At 39.9% G+C, this 27,078-nt stretch overlaps 1 long non-coding RNA gene across 1 annotated transcript; it reads left to right on the forward strand.

Annotated features, from left to right (window-relative positions):
- On the forward strand, positions 1–26,816 carry LOC129533183 (uncharacterized). Its single transcript, XR_010133499.1, has 3 exons — positions 1–182; positions 318–480; positions 26,470–26,816. It is a non-coding gene; the product is annotated as an uncharacterized lncRNA (long non-coding RNA).
- Positions 26,817–27,078: the final 262 nt, after the last annotated feature.

Below are 27,078 nucleotides of genomic sequence, written 5' to 3' on the forward strand. Positions count from 1 at the left end.
TTTTGCTCTTTTCAGGTTTCCTAGACTTTCCATCACCACCAGTGAATTCTGAGTGACAATAGTGTGGAATTTGGAAGAATGGAAGAGAAACTGAAGTGGAGAGATGGTGAAAGAGAAGAAAAAATGAAGAAAGATGCTTGCAAAAATACTGCTGTGGGTCCTGAGATGAGGATTCTGGGAGGGTAGGTGTGGCAATATCTCCCATTCTGTGCTTACCTGGGCCTCAACTGGTACCAGCAGACAGGGATGGGCAGTCAGTTAAGGAGTGTGGCTAGCGACTGGTGTGTCATGCATTGCACTGGTTTTCTGCTCCTCAGGCTGAAATGGATGCCCCTGACAGCTCCCTTTGAGTTCCTGTTCATCTGAAGTACAGCAGCCTTCTAGATATGCTGTCACTTTCCTTCTGCAGAGCCACAGTGGTGTCCTGTCTTCTCAGACCTCTTCTCACCTCAAATCACTTAGGACACGGCCACCAGACAGGTTTGGGATTTCAGAACTTTTCAGATGCTAGAAAGGTAAATGGTATATATTGCATATGTAGTATTTCCAGTAGAGTCTGGGTCAGCACCTCATAAACAAATATATTAATATTTTGACCACAACATATATGCATCGTCACCCTCAGGTCAGTAGTGACTATGTAGAACCTCATGTCAAAAAGGTCAGATTTTTGCCACCTATGGAGTTTTTATGTCAAATATGTGAAAAACTTTTGGTTTCAGGGCTTTTGGGATTTTGGAACTGAGGATAAGGTATTGTGGACCATATCATTACCAGTTCCTTCCTCTTTCATCAAGGGCATGAGCATGAAGATGCTGACAAAGCTGTTCCTACACTTCCTGTGCTGGCTGGGAAGGGATCTGATTCGGGCTGAGCCTTAAGAATCACAGTTCCAAGCTTTCTTCTCATTCCAGATTTTAGTCGGGAAAGTAGGCATTCTGGAAGTAGAGTCCGTATCTATACTTTATACATTCCCCTTAGGTTTGATGAGCAAAAAGTAATAAAGGAAACACAAACTCAGGAAAGAAAAGATTTTTCTAGGAAAGATCTATTTACACTACTTAGGCCTCTACCCTTCTTCCCTTGGGATTTTCTTAGCTTAGCTTGGAAGATCACAGATTAAAGTACAATATAGCAAGTATTATTAAAAACAACCTGTAAAACTGCATTATCCCAAAGATTTAGCAGCTAATTTTCTGTTGCCTTTAGTTCTCACATCATTTTTTTTTCAGGGTATAACCTTCTTTAAATTTTATGCCCTGCTCTCAAATTCCTTCTGGGTTTAATGACTAATCTCTTTATTTGTGTTTACCCTGGTGAAGCCTGTAGAAAGAAAATCATAAATTAATGGCATATATTTGCAGCTATAAACAGGACAGATTCAGAAATATACAAACATTTCTAGTAACCTATTTCCTGGAATTGCAAATGCTCAACTCCCAATTAGCCTTAGAATTTACAAGTCTAATCAAATGGCCCAGTCCATTTCCATTGAAAAGCTGTGCACTGTGTATAATCTTTCACTTGACCTAAATCTGTAGTAGACTTTGGGAAATAAACTCCTTTGTGGAGCCAGTTGTTCTATTGGATGAAGTCAATGTCCCTTTTTAGGAACTTGAGCTACCACTTTATGTACTCTTAAGACACAGTTTGCAAAGGACCAGTCTGCCATATCCCATGCAGGAGGAGGACTGTGTTGGCTCCCACCACAGGGTGTGTTCTGTGGTAATGGAAGGCTGTGCTGAGTCACTTACACTGTGTCCCTGGGTCTTCCTTAAGGACAGTGTATGGTTTTAGAAGATAATAGTAGCAAACATTTATCTACCACCTCTCTAGATCAGCTAGGCATTCTTTTTTTTTTTTTTTTTTTTTGACACAGAGTCTCACTCTGCCGGCCAGGCTCGAGTGCAGTGGCATGATGAACTCAGCTCACTGCAGCCTCTGTCTCCCGGGCTCAAGCAATTCTCCTGCCTTAGCTTCCCGAGTAGCTGTGATTACAGGCGTGTGCCACCATGCCTGGCTAATTTTTGTATTTTAATAGAGACAGGGTTTCACCATGTTGGCCAGGCTAATCTCAAACATCTGACCTCAGGTAATCTGCCCACCTCGGCCTCCCAAAGTGCTGGGATTACAGGCGTGAGCCACTGTGCCTGGCCGGGTATTCTTCTAAGCCCTTTCTGCTGTGAACTCATTTAATCTTCTTAACAAACAAAAGGGCAGGAACCATTATAATCACTGTTCAAGAGATGAGAAAACTCAGGCACAGAGAGGTTAAGTAAATTGTCCAATCAGCCTCAGCTAGTGACTGGGGGAGTGGGGTTTTGAACCTGACAGTCTTTCCTAGGATCTATCCACATAACCATGAAGTCACATTGGTTTCTGGGATATTGCATAGCCTATGGCAAAACCTGAATGGTGTGGAGCTTGCCACACGGGCTTCATTAGAACATACCCTATCCCGGTTGCAGTGAGCGGAGATCACACCACTGCACTCCAGCCTGGGCAACAAGAGAGAAACTCCGTCTCAAAAAAAAAAAAAAAAAAAAAAAAAAAAAAGTACGCTCCCCCAGGGCTTTTCAAACCTTGGGGCTCTGCAGAATCCCTAAGGGTCATGGGAACAAGAGGCAAAGGAGGCTCTGGACTTCTACGCCCACATCAGCCAGAACCAGTCAGCGTTTTAAATGTTACTTGCTAGCACTAAGAGTTTATCTGAGTAGGGGGCTCTGCAGCTCACAAGAAGCTTAAGAACTATAGCTCTAAACAATCAAGCCAGTTAACTCATACAGGGGTCGTACCAGTTGCAAAGGGAAATGAGATGTAGAAACCCTGACCCCAGTGCTGTGTGTTGCTGTCATACTCTTTCTTACTATAGTCAGTGTCATAGTTGTGAAGTCAGTGTGCATTTTGGTGATGACATTTCAGGGCAAACTAGAGGCTGCTGCCTAGGTACCACATGGTGGTGACCAGATCAGGTGCTTTCACAGTAGAAGATGAAAAAGCCCAGCCAATGCTAGAGGCCTGGTCTAGGGAGGGGTAGGAGAGATGAGGCAAAAATGCTCAACATGGTAGGAAAGGCATGAGATTAAAAAAAGTGGTGAACAGAGCCAAGGGCAGGTGCTGAAATGAGGGTCCATACTCTGTGAATTAGATTGTTGAAAGTAGGGCTGGGAGCAGCAGAAGAGAAACAGATTGAAGATGGCAAGATGAGAAAGACAGGATGGAAACTTCCCAAGGAAATTGTAGACCACAGAGGACCCCAGGAAAGAGACTCTTGGGTGAAGAGAAATAAAAAGCTAGGCGGTAATTTTTTTGTTAAAGTTTATGAGATTGGTATATCAGAGTAAAACAAAGGATTACCACAAAGCATTTTACCAAGTACCTCACCAAGTTTTGAATCACCTTGATTAGGTGGATTCAAAACTGGCTAAGTGAACTTTATCCAAAGCTGCTGCCTACTGGGAGACAGACCATCTTGGAGGGCAGGTATGGCTCTGAACTCTTCAGCCTTATTTTGTAAAGCAAATGCTCTGGGGCTGGCACAGTGGCTCATGCCTGTAATCCCAGTGCTTTGGAAAACCAAGGTGGGAGGATTGCTTGAGCCTACGAATTTAAGGTCAGCCTGGACAACATGGGGAGACCCCCATCTCTACAAAAAATTTAAAAAATTAGTCAGACCTAGGGGCGTACACGTGTAGTCCCAGCTACTCGGGAGGCTGAAGTGGGAGGATCTCTGAGTCCAGGAGTTTGAGGCTGCAATGAGCTGTGATTGTACCATTGCACTCCAGCCTGGGTGATAGAGTGAGACCCTGTCTCTCTCAAAATAAATAAATAAATGCAAATGCTCTGACAAGGCTCTGACACTATATGTTACTAAAGAATGATGTTCTCTGATTTGTCCTGTGTGTGTCCATTTCCTCATTGTTTATAGTTGTTAATATGGGATTTCTGGATGAGCCTAGAGGGCCCATGAATCCTCTGAGATTATTATACTAGGAATATCTATTTACTTTTCTGTCTCTCTTGCTAGAATAGGAGCAACTTGAGGAAGTGAAACAAGTCAGAACTGACCAAAGAAAAGTAGTGTACATATTGATCCATGGTTGAGCTATAATTGATTCGTGCAATACTTATTGAGTATCTCAAACATGCTTGCAGTTGAGAACTAGGCACACAGGAAGAGGGATATGAATAAATTAACAAACAGCAAAATAAGAATTATTGTTGTAATGTGCTTTGATAGAGGAAGCACACAGGAAAGGCACCTGCTGTAGCCTGAAGAATGAGAGTTTTCTTTCTGAAGAGGAAACATCAGCTGCTTTTGGAAAGACACATGAGAGTTGGGCATCCTGTAGGAGGCAAGGAGAGGGGGTTCCAGGACAGAGATGAGAAATAGCATGGTGTATGTGCTAAAATGCAAGTTGTTTGGGATGGGGATGGTGAAGGGCACCTGTGAGGGCCGAGGTAGACAGGTCCAGGTGGAACAGGCTTTTATACCATATTAAGAATTTAGATTTTTATCCCCAATTTAGATGTTAATGGCCCCAAAGCCACTGGGGCCATTAAAAGATTGAAAGTAGGGTGTGGCATGATGGAATTTCTATTTTGGAACAATTATGCTAGCAACAGTGTGAAAGATGCAATAGGAAGGGGAAAGATCATGGACCAGGGACCGTTGTAGAAGGCCACTACAGTAACTGGGGTGAAAGACTGTGTTGCCGAGTGGGTGCTGTCACTCTGTGTAGCTTCTATTACCACAGGGATGGTCAGCGGGGAGCGGGATCATCTTAGACCATGAGGGAGGATGAGGTGCTGAGAGCTGGAAGAATGAAGAGAAAAGTGGCCTGATGAGGAGGTGGAGGTGTGAGAAGTGACAAAGAGTCTGTGAGGAGAATGAGGAAGGGCAACCCGAGAAATCAAGAAAAATCAGGAGACAAATCTCCTAGAAGCCAAGAAGATGGTGGTAAACTAATAAGTGATGGGAGCAGTGAAGGAAAAAAAGAACTAGGAGGGCTGGGCACAGTGGCTCACACCTGTAATCCCAGCACTTTGGGAGGCCGAGGAGGGCAGATCACGAGGTCAGAAGATCGAGATAATCCTGGCTAACATGGTGAAACCCTGTCTCTACTAAAAATACAAAAAATTAGCCGGGCGTGGTGGCATGTGCCTGTAGTCCTAGCTACTCAGGAGGCTGAGGCAGGAGAATGGCATGAACCTGGGAGGCGGAGCATGCAGTGAGCTGAGATCGTGCCACTGCACTCTAGCCTGGGTGACAGAGCAAGACTCTATTTCAAAAAAAAAGAACCTGGAGTGTGTTTATATTGCTGGCAAAAAGAGTTTGCTTTCAATTGCCTTGTTAGCACACCTGTGATCTAAGTTACATCAGTGGGAGGCACAGGATGAAAGAATGCCAGCCTCTGAGACCAACTTCAGTTCTTTGAGTGTTTGAGAAACACTTCAAGTCTTAGCCAATGGCTTTGGTCAACAATGGGTGCCTCATGTTGAGGATGACGCCCTGAGGGCTTTCACTGCAGAGACAAGCTGACTTGTTCAAATCCATTCTCAAATGGTAAAACACAGGCAAAGGTACAACATGCAGAACTACTGCACCATGATCAAAACAGGTACTCTGTCACATCTAATGACTTCAGGCCCTCCTTGATCTTTTGAGTTAGCAAAAAAGGGCAAATAAATATGAAACTTGCCTTTCAGTTCTCCTTATGTGTTTTTTAATTGTTTCCACTGCAACAGCCCTGCGGTCTCTGTCTGCATGTTCATTGCCATGTGGGGTGACCCACACTTGTCTCAGCATCTTCAGGGGAGTTGAGAACAGCTGCCCCCAGCCTTCTGTACTTGTCAGGCATATGGTGGGGGAGACATAGCCCTGGCACTCCAACCTCTTCCCTGATTTAAAGTGTCAAAGCATTTTGGAATTCAGGTCTCGGTGTTAAAAACTCTCCATGAACTCTGATAGGCTTCAGTAGTAGTCACTACCTTAGGATGCTGATGAGGAACAACTGCTATCCTGTCCATGGTGACGACCTTCGAAAAGCCCATGAACAGAACTATTTTGAATCATGAGTAGGAAGATTAGGGAAAGGCCGGGCGCAGTGGCTCATGACTGTAATCCCAGCACTTTGGGAGGCCGAGGCAGGCAGATCACGAGGTCAGGAGATTGAGACCATCCTGGCTAACACGGTGAAACCCCATCTCTACTAAAAATACAAAAAATTAGCCAGGTGTGGTGGTGGGTGCCTGTAGTCCCAGCTACTCAGGAGGCTGAGGCAGGAGAATGGCATGAACCCGGGAGGTGGAGCTTGCAGTGAGCAGAGATTGTGCCACTGCACTCCAGCCTGGGTGACAGAGTGAGACTCTGTCTCAAAAAAAAAAAAAAAGAAGATTAAGGAAAAACTAATCTCTGCTATTTGCTTATTCTGTCAGAGACACAAGAATTTGTATGCATCTTTTCACCCTCTCCCCCATCTTCTTGCAGCTATTTAAAGTATTTTACAAAGGAGACATTCCAAGAAGGAGCTGTGACTAAAAGGTATCCATAAAATTCAGATGTCTTTTGGTACAGCCATTACAGAAAACAGTATGGAGGTTTCTAAAGAAATTAAAAATAGAACTACCATATGATCCAGCAATTCCTCTTCTGGGTATATACCCAAAGGAGATAAAATCACCACCTCGTAAAGATATCTGTACTCTCATGTTCATTGCAGCATTATTCACAGTAGCCAAAATGTGGAAACAACCCAAACACCCAACGATGGACGAAAGGATAAAGGAATTACAGTGTATATACATATATATACACACACACGTATATACACACACACACCACAGACGTACCACAATATAAATTTATATATACCATAACAGAAGCATATATATATATACACCATAATATAAACTTTAGTATGTGTGTAAATAAGTAATATTGCATTGTGTGTATGTATATGTCTTTATGTATACAATGGAATATTATTTATTGTTGAAATATTATTCAGTCTTTAAAAAGAGGTCCTGCCATTTGCCACAATATGGTTAAAGCTTGAGGGCATTATGCTAAGTGAAATAAGCCAGACACAGAAAGAAAAATATTGCATGTTCTCTTTTATGCGTGGAATAAAAAAAAGAGAAGCTCAAGCTCAAATACACAGAGATGGAGAATGAAACAGCAATTACCATGGGTGAGGGGTGGGGAGAATGGAGAGATACAGGTCAAAGGATACAAAATAGCAGATACATAGGATGAACAAGTCTAGAGATCATGTGGTACATGAGAACTATAGTTAATAAAATTGTATTAGGGATTTTTGTTAAATAAGTAGATTTTAGCTGCTCTTGTCACACATACGCAAAGTAACTAAGTGAGATGATAGATATGTATTGGTTTCACTATAGTAACAATTTTACTATCTATATGTGTCCCATAATATATCTGAAGCCTCAAATATACATAATGAAATTTATTAGAAAAGAAAAAACAACACATTCAGAGTTTTTTTGTTTGTTTTTTTGCTGTAAAGTTCAGGGGGCTCTCCTGGCATTGACAAAGACCTAAATAACAAATGTTTTCTCCTCACTTCCTGTCATTGCTGTAAAGGAAACAGTCCCAGCATCAGAGCAACCTTTCTTAGTGTTCTCTGAAGGGTCATTTGTCAGTTGAGAGTAAGGCACATGCTTGAAGAAGTTTCAAGTAATTCTCGTTTGCACTACTTATCTTTAGTCAATCTGGGGATTAACCGAAGATTAGAGATAGGCCTACCCTGGCTGAGCTCCCAGCTGGTGGATGCCAGCCTTGTACATGAACCACCTTAGAGAGGCGTCCTTAGGCCCAGGAGAGTCACCCCAGCTGATGGTCAATGACACAGGAGCAGAGATGACAGGTCCCTGATGAGCCTTGCTTAAATTGCAGATTTCTGAATAAAATAAATGGTTGTTATTTTTAGATAAAAATTTTAATTGACAATATTTAGGGAACACAACTGTAATGTTTTGGTATGTGTATACATTATAGATTAAATCAAGCTAATTAACATACCTATCATCTCACATACTTTTTTTTGGTGGTATGGACATTTAAAATCTATTCTCTTAGCAATTTTCAAGAATACAATACATTATTATTAGCTATAGTGGTCATGCTGCACAATAGACCTCCAGAACTTATTCCTTCCGTATAACTGATACTTTGTACCCTTTGACTGGCAGCTCCATTTCCCCTCTCTCCACCCCCTGCCTCTGGTAACCACCATTCTGCTCTTCTATTTCTATGAGTTTGATTTTTTTAGATTCCACACATACATGACATCATGCAGCATTTGTCTTTCTGTGCCTAGCTTATTTCATCTAGCATTATGTCCTCTGGTTTCATCCATGTTGCTGCAAATGACAGGATTTCCTTCTTTTTAAAGGCTGAATAGTATTCCGTTGTGTCTATGTACCACATTTTCTTTATCTGTTCATCTATTGATGGACATTTAGGTTGATTCCATAACTTGGTTATCGTGAATAGTGCCGTGATGACATGGGAGTGCAGGTATCTCTTTGACATACTGATTTCAATCCCTTTGGATATATACCCAGAAGTTGGATTGCTGGATCATATGGCAGTTCTACTTTTAGTTTTTTGAGGAATCTCTATACTGTGTATAATTGTTATATTTTTAAGCCATAGAGTTTTGGGGGTGTGTTATGCAGCAATAGACAGTCGGGACGCTTGATTTCCAGGATAGCATGCTCCTGGTTTTCTTCCTGTTTCACTGGCACTCTTTGTTGGCCTCCTATGATTGTTCTTCTTCATCCCTCTGTCTTTGTTTTTCTCCTGTCATTATGCAAAATTTTAGCCATACACATATTAGACAGCAAAGTATAATGAAACTCCTTGTGCCCATTACCCAGCTTCAGTATTTATCTACTCAGAGACAACCTTATTTCATCTACGCTCCTACCTACTTCCCTCCACCCACTCCATATTACTTTTAAACAAATTCCTCAGACACTCTCTTCTCTGTTATATTCCCTTGGTGATCTCACCTGGACTCATAACTAAATATCGTTCACATGCAAAGACTCCTAAGTTTATTAATATTACCTGTGCTGTAGCATTGTGGCTCAAAGCATGAATTCTGGTACTTATATTCCTGCATTCAAATCATGGCTCTTCCACAAACTACTCTTGTGACCTCAGGTAAGTTCCTTAACCTCTATGTGGTTCAGTTTCCCACCCTGTGAAATAAGAGATGATAATATTTCCTGCTATGTCTTGGGGTTGTTGTGAGGATTAAATAAGTTACATATGTAGAATGCTTAGCACAGTGCCTGCCATATGCAATTATTGCATTTTTTAAAATTGTATCTTCAGGCCAGACCTGCCTGAACTGCAGGCGTATATATCCAATTGCTTACTTGGCATTCTCACTTAGATGCCAAATAGACATCTCAAGCTTATTATTCTAAAACCAAGCTCCTGATCTCCCCCGCAAACTCCACGTAGCTCTTCTCTGTCTCCCATTTCAGCTAATGGCAGTGCATTCCATCTTTCCTTTCCTTAGCCCCAAATTCCCTGATGTTATCCTTGACTTCTTTCTTTCTTTCATATCCTACATCAAATCCTGTTGGATCTGCTTTCCAAATATATTATAACAGAGCCATTCACCATTATTACCCTTGTAGAAACCTCCATCACCTCTTGCCTCTAATACAGCTTCCTAACTGGGCCACCTACTTCTGCCCTTCACTCTTCCTCTCCACCCCCTCCTCCAATAATTGATTCTCAAACTCCTGGCCTCAAGTGATCCTCCCCCTTGGCCTCCCAAAGTGCTGGAATTACAGGAATGAGCCACCACACCTGGCCAATAATCTACTCTCAGTACAACAGAGTGGTCTTTTTAAACACTTAAGTCAGATTATGTCACTGCTCTGTTCAAAAAGTTCCAATGCTGTCTCATGATACAAAGTGAACACCAAAGTCCTTGCAATCCTCTCTGATCCCATTACTGTCTACAGTGGCTCATTTTGTTCCAGCCTCACTGGCGTCCTTTCTGTTTCTGTAACATTATGGTAGGGCTCCCACCACAGATCTTCAATTCAGCCATACCTCTTAAAATTCTCTGTGCTCAGATCTTCATGGCCAACTCCCTTCTTTGTCTTGGCTTCAGTGTTATCTTCTCATCTAGTGAACATTCTGATCAATAAGTCTGAGTCCTGGCCAGCCATCCCCCTCCTCCCATCAACACTCTCAGTCCCTCTTACTCTGCTCTATGTTTTCCTTTTTCCATGATGTTTATCACTTTCTAACATATTTCATGATGTACTCATTTACTTTGTACATCATTTATTCTTTGTCTCCCTCTACTAAAACGTAAGCTTCATGAGGGCATCTTTATCTGTTTTGTTTATTGCTGAATCTCAAACACCTAGGACAGTGCCTGGCACAAAGTAGACAATAGATAGACAGATGGATAAACCTGTTTTAGAAAGATCACTCAAAAAACAATATACAGGATAGTTTGAAGGGGAGAGAGAATGGAAGCTTTTAAGATCTGTGCAATAATCCTTGCAAGAAATAATTATGAGAGCTTGAGCTAGAAAAGAAGCAAGAAGAGAGATGAGTGGGTATTTTGTTGGTAGAACCAATAGAAATGGATGACATTCTGATTATGCGATGGGAGGAAGAGAGAGAGAGAAGTCAGTGTGACTTTCAGGTTTCTGGCTTGGGGGTGTCATATGAAACAAGTTTTAGGAAAAGTCACATGTGAAAGTATCATGTTGGAAGACTGTGGAAGAAAATATAGACCTGGAATTAGAAATGGATCTTTACAATTAAGCACTTAATCGCATACTTTAAAAAATCCTATTTCAATTAATGTATGTGAATAGTCTTTTCTATTTAGATTGCCACCTCATTTTTTTGTTTCTTCTACTCACAATGCTGAGCTAATAGCAGGACTTTGACAAAGAGTTGTGATTGACTGATAGGCTAAAACATATATTTTTTAAAACTTAGTTAACTACTTCCTCCCCAATATTTGCTAGAATTACAGATTTGACACACTGCTAGATGATTTACAAATTCATTTTCCCCTTCTTCCAGAGTAATAGAATTTTATCTGGACACATGATTATTCAGCTAAAAACTATATTTTTCAGGTACGCTTTTAATTGGATGAGGCCATGTCACTGAGGTCAGGCCAAGCAATGATAGTGGAAACAATATGTGCCATTTCCACACCTTAGCCTAAAAAACAGGACTGTGCTCCCATTTGATCTGGTCTGAAGTGAAACAGACCCTTTTGAGACCCAGCTTTGACATGAAGATTAAGTAAAATGCCTTGGGGCATAGTAGAGAAATGAGTTGGAAGGAACCTGGATCCTTGAATGACCTGGTGGAGCAGAGTTGCCCTGCCAAGATAGGCTTGCCCAACTATTATTTAGGAGTGGAAGAAATATGTATCTTATTTAAACCTCTGTGTTTTGGGAGTTCTTTGTTTTAAAAACTTAACCTTCATTCCGACTCACAATAGATAAATGCCATCGATGTCTTTGTTTCTTAGTGTCCTCTGTTATTCAAACAAAAGATGAATACATTGAACTGAGTTTTTAAAACATTAATAAAATACTCCTAATTCTGCTCTTTGTGTTGCCCAATAGTTCTTTTCTAAATGTGATAAGGAATTACAGAATCATAAAATGGAAGCAGAGTTAAACTCAGACATGTGGGCACTCAAGGTAGGTAAATATTCTGGTATTCATGACAGGTTAGTCATTTGACACATCAACAAACTGATAATCTTAACTTTCTCCCCATAGTATTCAGTATTTTTCTTACAGTTTTAACTCATTCCTCTCTTTAATTTTTAGAAACATTCTTATTTTATAGATTGTTGCACATTATTTTATTATCTCAACTCTTTGGGCCTGCTAATTCTCCCCATTTTTAAGTCTGCTGACTCATTCTCTCTCAAGGTAGATTATTTCTGCATGTGCTTTGTGAGCTCATCTTCAGCAGGGTTGTTTTCTATAAAGTCTGTGTGCCCTAGAGAATGGTTTGGATTTGCTTCTGCTATGTGCCAGTCTGGAACCAGTTTTTGTATTAATTTCTAGCATCTTTTGGCATAAATTTGGACTCCCAACCTGGACAAAGCACAGGCCTGGATTTTTGATTTTTCACCCAAAATCTCTAGGAAGCGACACACTCCTTTGCTTATGTGTCACTTCCCTGGTCTGATGCACAGATGTTTTAATCCCTTTCATTGTGGGTGTGTAACTTTGACATATCAGCTTTATTTAGCAGTTTCAGTTCTGGCTCTCTATTTCACATGAGCCCAAGGCCATGTCTCTTGACACTCATCATACTAAAAACCTACCACTTAACAGATGAGGCTCTGTAGTTATTCCAGTCTCCTCCCTGGGCCACCGTTACCACTTCAGTTTTATGTTTCCTTTGCATTTCTGATACCTGGGATAGGCTGTCTTTCAATTTCAACCATTTTGAAAACATTGCTGGTTATATTACGTGGCTCATTTTTAGTCTATAACATGAAGGGCATTGTGCGTTTTGCTTAGTTAGCTACTTTGGGGGCATGAGATAAGTTTAAGTATTTTTCAATATTTATTTAGCAGAAAGATCTCAATAAAGCTGGAAAAAAATGGGAAAACCTCAAAAAAAAAAAAAAAAAAAAGGCTGAGGTCTTTTTTTTTTTGTCGTTTTGTGCACTGTTTTATCCCCAGTACCTCAAACAGAACATATATTAATAATAATCACTCAAAACATATGTATTGACTGACTGACTGAATGAATGAATGAATGAATGAACAAATGCTGGGTGACAGTGTTCAGCCTGTCCTGTGTAGTCCAGCTCTGGATCCAAATATACAGAACACACTCTACCAAAGAAGAGCCCTGTTGCCATCCCAACCTTACCTCCTTAGAACACAGTTGAGGACTCATCAGCCGTAACATTATCACACCCTTTGGCTGTGTCTTTCTCTTACCCCAAGCAGATTATTAAAGCATCCCTTTCCACCACATACACTCCTTGAGAGGAGGCCTGATAAATGTAATTTTCTGCACTCTCAAGTTATATTTCCAGTGGAACTTGAGCTTCCAATCATGCTATAGTACTCACAAAAGGCTGGAGTCCTGGGCCACTGCCCAGCTGGTCTGTTGCTTGTTCACCTCTGAATGGTGGAAGCCATTGTCTTTCCATGCCTTTGTCCATGCACAGTTCCAGGAAAAGAGGATTAATTTGTAGTCAGCAGGTTTAGTGTTTTCTGTATAACTATAAGAGCTGAATCAAAAATCTCCCCACCAGGCAATTAGGAGCTTTCTGCAATGAGAAAGGGATCAGACTGATCCTTAAGACTTTATGCAACCCCAGAGTATTGCAGCCACCTGCATGCCGAAGGTGTCAAGAGTGTTCTCACTGCTGCCTATAGGGGGGTCTTCAGCCTCCAGTGATCCAAAGTACCAGGTAAAATATTTAAGCCAACAGAAAGAACGTGTTTTATTGTGTTTTACATGTCATAAAGCATTCTCTATCATGAGATATCACTCTGTATCGGTAAGACAGGCTTGAATTTCTGTCTTGGTTCTGCCACTGACTAGCTTTATTCCTTAGGCTAACCTGTTGGAATCTCAGTTTTCTCACTGTAAAGTGAGGATAATTATTTTATGAGGATAGTTATGAAAATTAAATAACATAATGGTTGCAAAACACTTAGCACAGCACTAAGACACAAAATAGACAATAAATGTTAGTTACCTTTATTCCTGTCCCCTTTCCTATCCAGACAAAGGCTCAGTATAAGGACAAATATTGTTTAGAACTTCTTTTTAAACCTATGAGCCTTACCTTTCAAGAACCGCAGATTTGTTCCTGAAAGTTACCTGTGTAGTGAGGGTTTTATAAATCAAATTTTACTTTCAATGTACAGAGGAGCTCTTTGACAGAATCCCTTTTCCTGAGAAGTCATTGTGGGTTTGGCATCCTGTTCAGCCTGGCTGGGGCCAGGGGAGCTGAACTGTAATGACAAGCAGATGTACTATTGTTCTGTGAAAATAGTGTCTGGCTCCAGATGGGGTTTAGGAAAAAGTAGTGATGATTTCTGTTGAGGAGTATCGGAATTCTGACCCACTGAGCTAGCTGGTGAAGAAGGAGAGTAAGACGTGGGTAAATGCAGGTTAAGAAAAAGGACCTCTAGATCAACTGAAAGCCTACTAGAAGAACATTAAAAGCAGATAAGAAAACAAGGAAGCAAACAAAACTCGACAAGAGAAAGAAGAGACCATTAGGAAACATCCAGGATAATTGCTGTCATCATTAAAGCTCCCATTTGTTAATCTGTTACATATGAGGCCCAACACTGGATGATTTACCAACATTTAACCTATCCTCCCACTTTTCAATGAATTGGATATTGTCAACCCCATTATTAATGGAAAAATGGGAGCTCTAGAATATTGAAGTCACTTGGCTATTAAGTGGTGGAGCCAGGACTGGGATTCAGAATCCAACACTCATATTCTTTCCATGAGGTGTAGACTCCATTGAGAAGAAGGTGTGTGCCTAACACCGTGAGAAAGTCTTGGCCCTGGTAATGCTGGTGAGGTCAATGGCCGAGAAAAGAATAGCTCTTACCTAAGGCTGAGAACAGAAGACCCAAGGTTGTGGAAAACTGACAGTGGTGCCCTTCCTCACACAGAGTGCAAAGATTGGTGGCTTACCTGCTTCAGACTCTTGGACGTGCTCTTAAATGCAGATCCTGGCAGTCAGAGAGGAAAGGCTGAGAAAAGTTCACTCTTTGCCAAAGTAATAAATTCTTCTCTTTGATCCTTCAAAAGTTGATAGACGAAAACTCCTCAAAGCACCTAGGGGTAGGAACCCCACTTGAGAGTTGTGGGTTCTCCATTTCATCACAGGGATTTGCTGTGAAGGAATCCTGTGGTAAACTCCATAAGAAAATGTAAATAACATCCCCTCTCCAATTTATCTTTTCTGTAAATCTGGCTTTTCATATATTAGGTTTCTTTACAGTAAATTGAAACCTTAAGAATAGATTTCAAAATATTTAGGAAATGGCCTATTTATTTTGAATGATATTCAACACCATTAAACTAGAGTGTTGGGAGAATATTTGGACATTCCATAATGATTTGACTTGTAACTGAATATAACAGAACTAAAAACAAAAACCACATGATCATCTCAATAGATGCAGAAAAGGCTTTTGATACAATTCAACATCCCTTCATGTTAAAAACCCTTGACAAACAAGACATCACAGAAACATACCTCAAAATAATAAGAGCCGTCTATGACAAACCCACAGCCAACATCACACTGAATGGGCAAAAGCTGGAAGTATTCCCCTTGAGAACCAGAACAAGATAAGAATGTGTCCTATTCAACATAGTACTGGAAGTCCTAGCCAGAGCAATCAGATAAGAGAAAGAAAAGGCATCTAAATAGGAAGAGAGGAAATTAAACTCCTTTTGTGAAGATGACATGATTTGATACCTAGAAAATCCCATAGTCTCTGCCCAAAGGTTCCTAGACATATAAACAACTTTAGCAAAGTTTCAGGATACAAAATCAATGCACAAAAATCAGCTGCATTTCTATACACCAACAATGTCCAAGGTGAGAACCAAGTCAGGAACACAATCTCATTCACCGTAGCCACAAAAAGAATAAAATACCTAGGAATACAGCTAACCAGAGAGGTAAAAGATCTCTACAAGAATTATGAAACACTGGTGAAAGAAATCGAGAGAAGACAAACAAATGGAAAAACATTTCATGCTCATGGATAGGAAGGATCAATATTGTTAAATGGCCACACTGCCCAAAGCAATTTACAGATTCGGTGCTATTTCTATCAAACTACCAATAACATTTTTTATAGAATTAAAAAAAAACTATTCTAAAATTCATGTGGAACCAAAAGGAGCCTGAACAACCAAAGCATTTCTAAGCAAAACAAACAGACGAAAACAAAAAACCCAAACAACAACAACAAAAGCCAGAGGCACACTACCCAACTTCAGACTGTACTACAAGGCTACAGTACCCAAAACAGCATGGTACTGGTACATAGACACATAGACCAACAGGTTAAAGAATCTAGAAATAAAACCATACACCTACAACTAATTGATATTCAACAAAGTCAGTGAAAACAACCAATGGGGAAAGGACTTTCTATTCAATATATGATGCTGGGATAAGTGGCTAGCCACATACAGAAGATTGAAACTGGATCCCTCCCTTTTACCATATGCAAAAATTGAGCCAAGATGGATTAAAGACTTAAATGTAACACCTAAAACTATAAAAACCCTAGAAGAAAACCTAGGAAATACCATTCTGGACATAGGCTCTGGCAAAGATTTCATGACAAAGACTCCAAAAGCAGTTGCAACAACAACAACAAAAATAGATAAATGGGACCTAATTAAACTAAAGAGCTTCTGCACAGCAAAAGAAATTATCAACAGAGTAAACAGACAACCTACAGAATGGGAGAAAATATTTGCAAACTATGCACCCAACAAAGGTCTACTATCCAGAATCTATAGGGAACTTAAATAAATTAACAAGCAAAAACCAAACAACCCCAATAAAAAATGGGTAAAGGACATGAATAGACACTTTTCAAAGGAAGACATACACGTGGTCAATAAGCCTATGAAAAAATGCTCAACATCACTAATCATTAGAGAAATGCAAATCGCAACCACAGTGAGACACCATCTCACACCAGCCAGAATGGCTATTATTAAAAAGCAAAGAAGGCTGGGCGTGGTGGCTCATGCCTGTAATCCCAGCACTTTGGGAGGCTGAGGCAGGTGGATCACGAAGTCAGGAGATCGAGACCATCCTGGCTAACACAGTGAAACCGCATCTCTACTAAAAATACAAAAAATTAGCCGGGCGTGGTGGCGGGCGCCTGTAATCCCAGCTACTCGGGAGGCTGAGGCAGGAGAATTCCGTGAACCCAGGAGGCGGAGCTTGCAGTGAGCCGAGATTGTGCCATTGCTCTCCAGCCAGGGTGACTGAGCAAGACTCCGTCTCAGAAAAAAAAAAAAAAAAAAAAAAAAGCAAAGAAATAACAGATGCTGGTGAGGTTGTGGAGAAAAGGGAATGCTTATACGCTGCTCTTGGGAATGTAAATTAGTTCAGCTACTGTGGAAAGCAGTTTGGAGATATCTCAAAGAACTTACAACAGAACTACCATTTGACCCAGCAATCCCATTACTGGGTATATATCCAAAGGAATATAAATTATTTTCCCATAAAGACACCTGCACATCGCAACACTGTTCACAACAGCAAAGACGTGGACTCATTCTAAATGCCCATCAATGGTAGACTGGATAAAGAAAATGCGTTACATATACATTAAGGAATACTATGCAGCCATAAATACGAATGAAATCCTGTTCTTTGTAGCAACATGGGTGGAGTTGGAGGCCATTATCATAAATGAATTAATGCAGGAATAGAAAAATAAATACTGAATGTTCTAACTTACAAGTGGGAGCTAAATGATGAATACACATGGACACAAGAAGTAATAAACACTGGAGCCTATTTGAGGGTGGAGTGCAGGAGTGAGTGAGGACTGAAAAACTACCTATTGGGTACTGTGCTCGTTGCCTGGGTAATGAAATAATCTGTACACCAAACCCCCATGACATGCAATTTACCCATGTAACAAACCTGCACATGTACCCCCTGAACCTAAAATAAAAGTTGGAAAGAAAAAAAAAAATGAACCTCTGAGACAATATTATAAAAATTAGCACATTGAAACCACGGAAATTTTCAAAGTGTAGCTAAAATGTTAAACCTTTTAGATATGTTGTCTAGATATAATTACCCCATTTTATAGCCAGTGTTATGGACATCCAAAGACAATGTCAATTTTGCTAATAAACTGCATCAAATAAGTGCATAGGAAAAAATAAAAAGTTGATACATTAAAAAAATTTTTTTGGTACATCACTTTTATTTTGAAAACTTGAAATAAATTGCCATTGTGAATTTGGCAGCTTTTACCCTGGCATGCCTACAAAGAATGTGATATACATTTAATCACGAAGAATGCCACCCAGTGATAACAGTGGTACTGGGGTTATGATTATGTTTTAATTTGTTTTGTGCGGAAAGGCATGACCATTTGCAAAGCTGTCCTATGAAACGTAACATGTACTAGTCACCTCATGTTATCAGCATGCTCCTGGAGGAATAGGCAATGGATTTTTTCACCAGTTCGCACTGTGCAATCTCTTCCTCATGTATGTGAACTTTGTGGGATGTCAAGTACCCCATTAAAAATGAATGAAGTATTTGAGGGGCTCCCACAAACCCTCTAGTGATCTTCTTTCAACAAACAGCATTTTATTGTGTAAATTAGAAAAACAACACAGAGTCTGGCTTAAAGAGGATGGAAAACTGGCATTACACCAAGAAAGAACCTGAACTTCAGTCTTTGACCTCAGGAGACATCCAAGTATTAAAACAGAATTTTTTTTTTTTTATTTACATGGAAACCCTGATGGACCAGGAAATTCTTTATAATGTAGAGTCTGGTGCTAAGTCTTACTTTCAGGTGAACCCAAATGAAGATTATTGTACTCACTGTTGAATCTCATCCCCTGTCTTTTTAACAGCAGTAAGACCCCTCTTGGTCAGCCACAATATGGGGAAACTCCTCAGCAGCTGCTGTTATCCCTAATATTATTGATATCACTACTACTTGCTCTTGCTATGTTTGTTTCTTTTCAGCAGAGCTTTCACCGTACTCTAAAAAGTAGAGGCTCTTAACATTAAAAGTTTCCTTAGCCTTTTCAATAACCCTTTCCTGGTTGTCTATGCTGGTGGCAGCCTCAACCTGAACCTGAGAGAATTTGTTTTTCTGGCCTGAGCTTTGCTGAGCCTCTTAAGGGGTAGACCGTCTATGTGTGTTTCTTTTATGTGAGATAAAACAGCACAATTTATTAAATATCTTCTGATTCTTAGACAGGATCTCAAGGGTGGAGCTACTCCAGGGCTCATTGATTTTCATGGCTTTTTGGCTGTTTGAAAAAGAGCCTCCTTTGACATCATGTGGGTTTTTGCTATTTCTATTTAAGGGTATATCTTACATGTCAGATATATTATTATTGCTGTTTTAGTTCTAGACAGCAAGTGATATGAGCAAACAACAAAGCTTCCATGCTGTGAAATTATGCATTTATTAAAGCTATCAATTGACACTTAGCTTTGAATTATTTATATTTTTCTATAAACTGTCGACAATCATAACGGGACCAGAACCATAGGTTCATATGGGAAGGTGATTTACTCATCTTCCTTTCTTGCCCTTAGGAGGAGTTGCAGACAGAGTATTATCTTTTTTTTTTTTTTTTTTTTTGAGACAAAGTCTTGCTCTGTTGCCCAGGCTGGAGTGCAGTGGTGCAATCTCTGCTCACTGCAACCTCTACCTCTTGGGACCATGCCTGGCTAATTTTTGTATTTTCAGTTGAGAAGGGGTTTCACCATATTGGCCAGGCTGGTCTTAAACTCCTGACCTCAGGTGATCCATCTGACTTGGCCTCCCAAAGTGCTCGGATTACAGGTGTGAGCCACCAGGCCTGGCCCAGAGCATTATCTTTATCATGACTTTTTCCTTTATATTTATTGACTATTTGCAGGTGTATCACAACTACAGGAGACAGAAAGGGAAGCGGTATACCTCTTTCTGCATGCCTTGTGTTTAAAGCATGCCTAGATTCTGATGAAGGCTTGCCTGACAGAAAAGGCAGAATGCCAGGGGTCTATCCCAAGATACTGAGTCATTCCTGTGTCCTTAAATGCCAAAGAGGTAGGATCAAAACACCAGATCTAAAACTTGACAATATAAGTTGTTATACTTAATCTCCACCAGACTCAACTTGTATCTCAGCTTCTCACTAATCTCCTATTTCTCATTCACTCACTGGTACCTTCAGCTTATTCTCTGTTTTCTCCTTTGTTTGTCAGGTTTTGGCATGATATCTCAGACACTTTTTTTCTCTTTGCTTCATTCAGCCAGCCCCAGGTGATTTGCCTTCCTAGACCACTGGCTTTCTCCTGAAAAGAGAAGACACAATTGACTTCTGGTCTTTCTTGCTGTCCATACTACATAGATTGTTATTCCAAAGCTTGGTCCAGGCTGAGTTCTTGGACACTGCTTTAAATGAGTGGCCCTTGACCAGAAGGGAGATCTAGAAACAAACACAATTTTCCTGGGGAAGCTGAGGCATTGTGTTTGAGGCCCACGTATCTTTGTACTCCTTCCGTCCTGTGATCCAGAAGTCTATTTATGCCAGTCTTGCTTCAACCTCTCTCACAATTGCAGGGGAAAAATCTACTGAAGGGAGAGAACATTGCAGCTAGGGGATATAACTTAAGGTGAGAAATAAAAGTGAGACGAAGAAAACATGTTTGGTGAACTGGTTTGAGCAGAACTCATGTTTCAAGTTGGAAATGTTCAAATAGGAGGAAGATAACTAAGGTAAAAATATTGAAGACTACTATTAAAAATTTGGAATTCAATAGTTAAACACCACAATTAGAGATATTTTTATGACATTACTGATATTAGGATTGTCACTTACTGAGAAAAGTGTGTAAAAATCTCCCACTATGATTGATAATAGAATGTTTATTTTCCTTGAAGTTATTTCAATTATTACTTTATTTATTTTCGAGACTGTGTTATTCATTGCATACAAGTTGAGGATTGTGATATCTTCCTCGTGAATTGACTTTTGTCATCATATAATGACTTTCTTACCTGGAACAATGCATTTTGCCTTTAGGATTACTTTGTATGATATTAATACTTTATCACCAGCTTTCTTTTGGTTAATGTTTGCCCCATAGTAAAATATTATCTTGGCTTTTGGAACATCTTGGAATTTTTCCTCCTGCCTTTCTAACCTATCTTCACTGTGTCCTTCTATTTCTTCTTTTTTCCCTCCTACTCCTGATTACCCCCAAAACCCAGGCCTTGAACATAGGGGTATATTTGTGTGTGTACATAGATGCACGTGCCAACTTTTTTATCTCAAGGCTTTAACTGTTACTCTATCATTGAAACTACATTTCACACCTTCTCTTTAGTCTCAAATTCCCAACTGCCACTCATGATCTTCCCTTCCCTTGCCTATATCTCCACTCTATTCTCTTTTTCTCTTGGGCTTGCAGCCTTGGAGTCAACCTTTTTTCCACTTTATGCTCTATATTAAGCTGTCATAAATGCCATGACCTTTGCTGAAATGCCTAACAGATTCTCAGCAATAAGCTCACAGGGAAAGGGCAAAGCCAGGAGTGCAGGACGAGGGGAGGATCAGTGGCAGCCATCCTGTAGATTATCTACTGAAATTCTTTCCATTCCTTTGAATTTCTGCTCCTTTGAAGCCCTGGATTATAATAATTATCTTGGGAAGTTTTTCAGTCCGAGATCCAAAAATTCTTAATTGTGACCTCTTCAGTGAAAATGACATTCAGTGAAAATCCCTGGCAACATTTTCCTAGATGAGAAAAAGAATTAGGAATCAGATGAAGACGTGAGAAAGCCATGACGTCACAATGTGTAAAGCATGTGCTGATAGCTTGTGTAAGAGTGTCTTAGGAGGTCCCTGTCCCAATGAGGATAACTTCTTCTTAATCAGAATCTTGTTTCCAAGTTCTCCCTCAACTCCAGGATAAACTTTAAAAAGGAAAACAAAATCCTTGCTAGAAAATTTTCCATCATTTTTCTCTTTTCTGTATGAGTAGCATGGATGAAAGAGTTCTGTGACTGAGTTGAGGTTTGCATCTAACTATTGAGCCATGGCAAAAATATTAAGCATCACTATTTGTTGTCATATAAGGAATTTAGTGGGGTTTGAGGTTTTAAATGTTATTGTTTTTCTCTATCGTAATATCCCATCAATCCCCTTGGTTATCTTTCTAGAGCCATATAAAATGACCTGACTTCTGTGAGAAGTCTTTAGCTTTTGGAAATCTTCACCTAGGTTTCTTTCACCTAGAGAATTGGTTTCTGAGAAAATCCTCCTTCCTTTTACTGAACAGTGAACTGGGAGCCTTTAAATGGAGTGGAGGTGGAGGAAGATGGAAGTGAGGCAGGTAGAATTTGTCATTCTGTCCCCCTGGGAGAATGAGGAAATTAGCATCCAGTTCTCTAGAACCTAGAGTTTCAGGGATCTATTTGAGTGGGAAAAAGCATTCCTTGTTTTTTTGTGACCTACTTAAACATTCTGTGAAAGTTGTAATCATTTGAGGTTTTCTAAGAAAAGAAAAAAAAAGTCTAAATATAATCCTAAAAGGGAGCTAACCTAACAACAAAGAACACCCGGTTGCAGAGATTATTTCTCTGGAAATTGGCAAAAAGAGACAAAAATCTTCCCTGGCCATTACTGGCTATACCTGCTGCTACACCTGATTTCATGCTCTTTATTCCTGGCAGCACTATTGGCCTTCTCCAATGTGGGCTTCTCCAAACTTCACACCCAGGGGCACACAAATCCTATTTCTCCCATCTGGAAAGCTCTGCTCACTTCTTCCCAAGTCCGCTTCCCACCTGCCTTTGAAATGCAGCTAAAGACCACTTCACAGAGATTCCCTCAATGCTAGCTCTTCCGCTATGCCCTTCATTCTTTCTCTTAAACCCCTGGAACTCTTAGAACCTGTTAACAGTGTATGACATCCTATGTGCTCTAATTCAGGGACAGCAGAGAATGCAGTCCAGGCTCCTGGTCCAGTAGTGGGGATGGATTGTGCTGGTCCACCCGCATGCTGCCATTCAGTCTGCTTTATCGTGAGCACTTCCCATTTGCCAGCAGGAGCTAATGGTGTAGGCCAACCATGGAAGAACGTGAAGCCCATCTCAGTTTAGCTGACTGGATGCAGCCTGCAGCAAGCATGTGTTGTTGTTTCATACATTCCTGTCTTTGCTCTGTGTGCACATTTGAGTTTCATCTTTTCTTCCTAGCGGCAGACGTTAGGAAGAAACTTAGACTTTGTGCTTGCATGTATTAAGGAACATTGCATTGTCAAAAGGTAATAATAAGAGCAGCTAAAAATTATTGAGAACACGTGATGTTGTAGGCACTCTTTTAAGCATTTTTATATGCATTTAATCCTTACAACAATACTATAAGGTAGTTATTATCCCATTTTATGGATGAAGAAAATAAAGCACTGAGAGGTTATGTTACTTTCCCAGGGCCACATGGCTAGTAAATTCTAAAGCCCAAGCTGTTGACCTTGAGCCTATGCTCACTCCAGGCTTTAGAGTTGTAGGAGATGTACAAGGCTTAATGAACACTGAGTGAACTTATGAGGCAGTTCAGTCATCTGACATCCTCATTAAATCTGATTTGAAGAAATGACAGAGAGAAAGTTGATAGAGCTTAGAAATTTGGTTCTAGGTGAGACCTTAAAGGTCATGTCACCAAGGAATAAGAGACCCTCAAGAGGTTAGATAAATCCTCTGTGCATCATTTCCTCCTGACCTGTATCTCAACGTCAAAGCTGTCAACAAAAATGAACAAGGAGCAGCACTTAGTATGATGTATTCATAATGTTTGGGGTGCCAAACAGAAGTCTTATGACATGGTATTTTTGCCCGGCTGGGGTTTTCTATACTAGGGCATGGCCATGGTTTTAATGCTTTATTTATTAAAGTTATTAGAAGATAAATATGTGCAATCATTGAAACTTTTCTTATTTTCAAATAAGAAAGGGAAACTTTAAAAACTTAGATTTAGCAACTAACTTTTATTTAGAACTGCCATATGATCTAACATAAAGTTTTCTTACAATCTGAATTTGAAACATTCAGGATTATTTTACTAAGATCTGAAAAGGTAATTTGACATACTATCTATAAAAGTGTGAATTACCCTGGGGATTAGGAGGTGAGTTTCTGTAGTAATTAGGTATGCCAAAAATAATTTTTTACCCTCCTCCCCCTCTTCCTTCTTTCTTTTCTGCATTTACATGTATTGCTCTTGGTCTCTCATGTCATTCTTTCAGGATTTTCTAATGTAATGAATTTCTCTTTCTCTACCCTAGAGAGTACCATTATTTCCATTCTTTCATGGAACTGTAAGTGTGTGCAATTTGTTGACCTCGTGGTATTTCAAAGAACTGTAAAATCTCAATTATCAGGAATGCCCAGGGAAAGGGGCTTTTAATGGAATGGATTTTTCTCTTAAACTGAAGGTTAATCAGGACTCTTCTCTCCACCCCTTTTCAAATTTATTGGTTGCAATTTTTTTCCCTAATCCGTGAGTGTACTTTCTGGGCTTTGCTGAAATGGGAGGTTATCTGATTGACTAGCAATCATAAGCCCTATGTTTAAGTCCACATTCTTCCACTTGCCAGCTCTATGGTTTGAGGAAGTTATGACACTGAGCCATTTGAAAAATGTAGATAGCAACACTTGTCCTACCTATGTCACCTGGGCTGTTTAGTGTATCAAATTATATAAAGACAATGGACTTGCTTTGTACAAGTCTTAAGTTTTATTTTAATGAATTATGACAACTACCAAGTTCTGAGTGCCTAGGGGCCAGGTGCTCCATACACATTATTGCTATTTCCACAATAAACCTACTATATATATAGATGTATATAGATGAGAAAAGTAAGGCTTGGGAGATAAGTGACTTGCCCAAGATTATGTAAATAACAGTGGAACTAAATTTCTTTACAGCAAATTGATACCTTGATTAATCAAAAGTCTTTATTCTAAGTACCATTTCTTGGGGATAAAGAGAGTATAGAAGATTGCCTAGAAGCATACTGACCTTAGGATGCATTGTTTTGCTTAGGGTTCTTTTAGTTATAAGGAACAGAGATGTTAGGTTTCAGAGGGATTTCAGAGAAACCCAATGACAGAGATTGAATTATAGTTGGGTGTTAAGGAAGCTGTCATGAATCAAGCCTACTCTTGCCTCTCCTCTTTCTTCTCCTCTCCTTCCTTCTTTTCGCTCTCTCTTTGTCCACACAGGCAAAATCTTCCTTACATATGTGGCCTTCACTCTCTTTTGTCTGTTGACTGGCTTCCTCATGACTGTAGCTTGCATATGGTTCATCATATGGTTTGGGTCTGTGTCCCCACCCAAATCTCATGTTCAATTGTAATCCCCCATGTTGGAGGAGGAGCCTGGTGGGACGCTCCTTGGATCATGGGGATGGTCCTTCATGAATGGTTTAGCACCATTCTCTTGGTGCTGTTCTTGTGACAGTGAGTGAGTTATCGTGAGATCTGGTTGTTTTAAAGTATGTGGCACCTCCCCTGTCTCTCTCTTCCTCCTGCTCCAGCCATGTGAAGTGCCTTGCTTCCCTTTTGCCTTCTTCCATGATTGGAAGTTCCTTGAGACCTCCCCAGAAGCTCCTGTATAGCCTGCAGAACCATGAGCCAATTAAACCTCCTTTCTCTATAAATTACCCAGTCTCAGGTATTTCCCTATAGCAATGTGAGAATGGACTAATACAGACCATAGTAGGGACCCTACACCTCCCTATAGCATAGTATCTCTTGATCTGTCCATTTAGCTTTTGCCCTGTTGCTTACTGGAAATTCTCTAGGTCTTGTGATTCAGATTCCTGAAGGAGGATTCTTACTGGCCCAGCTCATCTATTCTAGTCAGATCCCAGGTCACTGCTACAAGCTTATGGATTGGCTGCCTTTGCATCAGGTGTCCTGCTTTGGTGCTGCCCACTTAGCAAAACTAAGGGAAGACTAGGAAATAAAAGCAATGTGACAGCTACATCTATCATCACTATTAAAGAAGGCTATATATCATGATATATTTGTTTTTGTAAAAATCCTTAATATTTTATTGTTATCTTTTAGTTCTTATTCTCTTCTTTTCAACATAGTCCTTCGTCTTTCAAAATATTTCTCAGTAATTGGGTTCCTGTTGACTCAAATTTTATGACACAGAACCTTGTTTATAACCTCCTAACTTACCATTACTAATATCAGTTCTGTAGTCATATATATCACAATTTTATATGTTTTTGAAGAAGGTAGTAAGAAAATATGTCATAGTTTAAGTTTTATACTAAGCATAAGTCATGTCATAGTAGAAGTCTTTTTTCTATTAATAGAAGATGTCATGTCTCAAGGTTATTGTTGGAATATACCTGTAATTAATTTTTTTAATCCTTAAAATAGGAGAATTGAGGGTTTCCGAGTAGTGTGAATACATGAAAAGTGAAAAAAAATGGGTCATCTTCTAGGAAGGCCTGCAGAACTTAAAACTGAGAACAGGCCTTAGACTTGCTTTCTTTCCTCTCCTGGCACTTCCTGGGTTTTGTTTTCCTCCCTGCTGGTAGGTTTTGATGGGAAGGCATTATATTTCTGTTTATCTGAATATCTATTTTACTCACAAACTTTTTTCTTTTGTCGTAGATGATATGAAGTGAAAACATGTGTCACTTGGCTCAGCCGGAACTGCTGTGTGATAGGATGTCCCTGTATCAACCATGAACCAGAAGTGGAACAGGGACCTAATTAATATTTATGCTGACCTTGGTGGCTGTTGTAAAATAAACTACCATACATCTAAAACCTCACCACACTGGGTTGGATAGCTAAAACTTCTATACTATTCATGGCTTAACTTCTGAGATTTATATGCCTCTTGAAGAGAAAGTACTCATCACTGCTGAAAGTTTAACTTTCTATTTTTGTTATGGCCTCCATTACATTTCCAAATATTCCTTTACTTAATTTTATCCATAAACCTGAAGCCTTCACTTTCTTAGTGAGGTACCAGATTCTTTATATATAAATTTGACTGTATTGGAAAGCCTGGGTCCATGTGTTTTTAGTCCTTAACTCTCCAGTCCTTGTAGATTTCCTTGTATATAAGCACTTTAACTGAGTTATAGAACCTTTTCCTCTGTGAACTGGTGTCAGGCTCTGGTGGTAGGTCCTCTTCCTACTCTACATGCTGCCTACCCTCTTGTATGGAAAAAGATTAACTGTTTTCCTCACACTCAGCGCAAAACACTTCTG

This window comes from Gorilla gorilla, chromosome 3, assembly GCF_029281585.2.
Source record: "Gorilla gorilla gorilla isolate KB3781 chromosome 3, NHGRI_mGorGor1-v2.1_pri, whole genome shotgun sequence".
Lineage (NCBI taxonomy): Eukaryota > Metazoa > Chordata > Mammalia > Primates > Hominidae > Gorilla > Gorilla gorilla.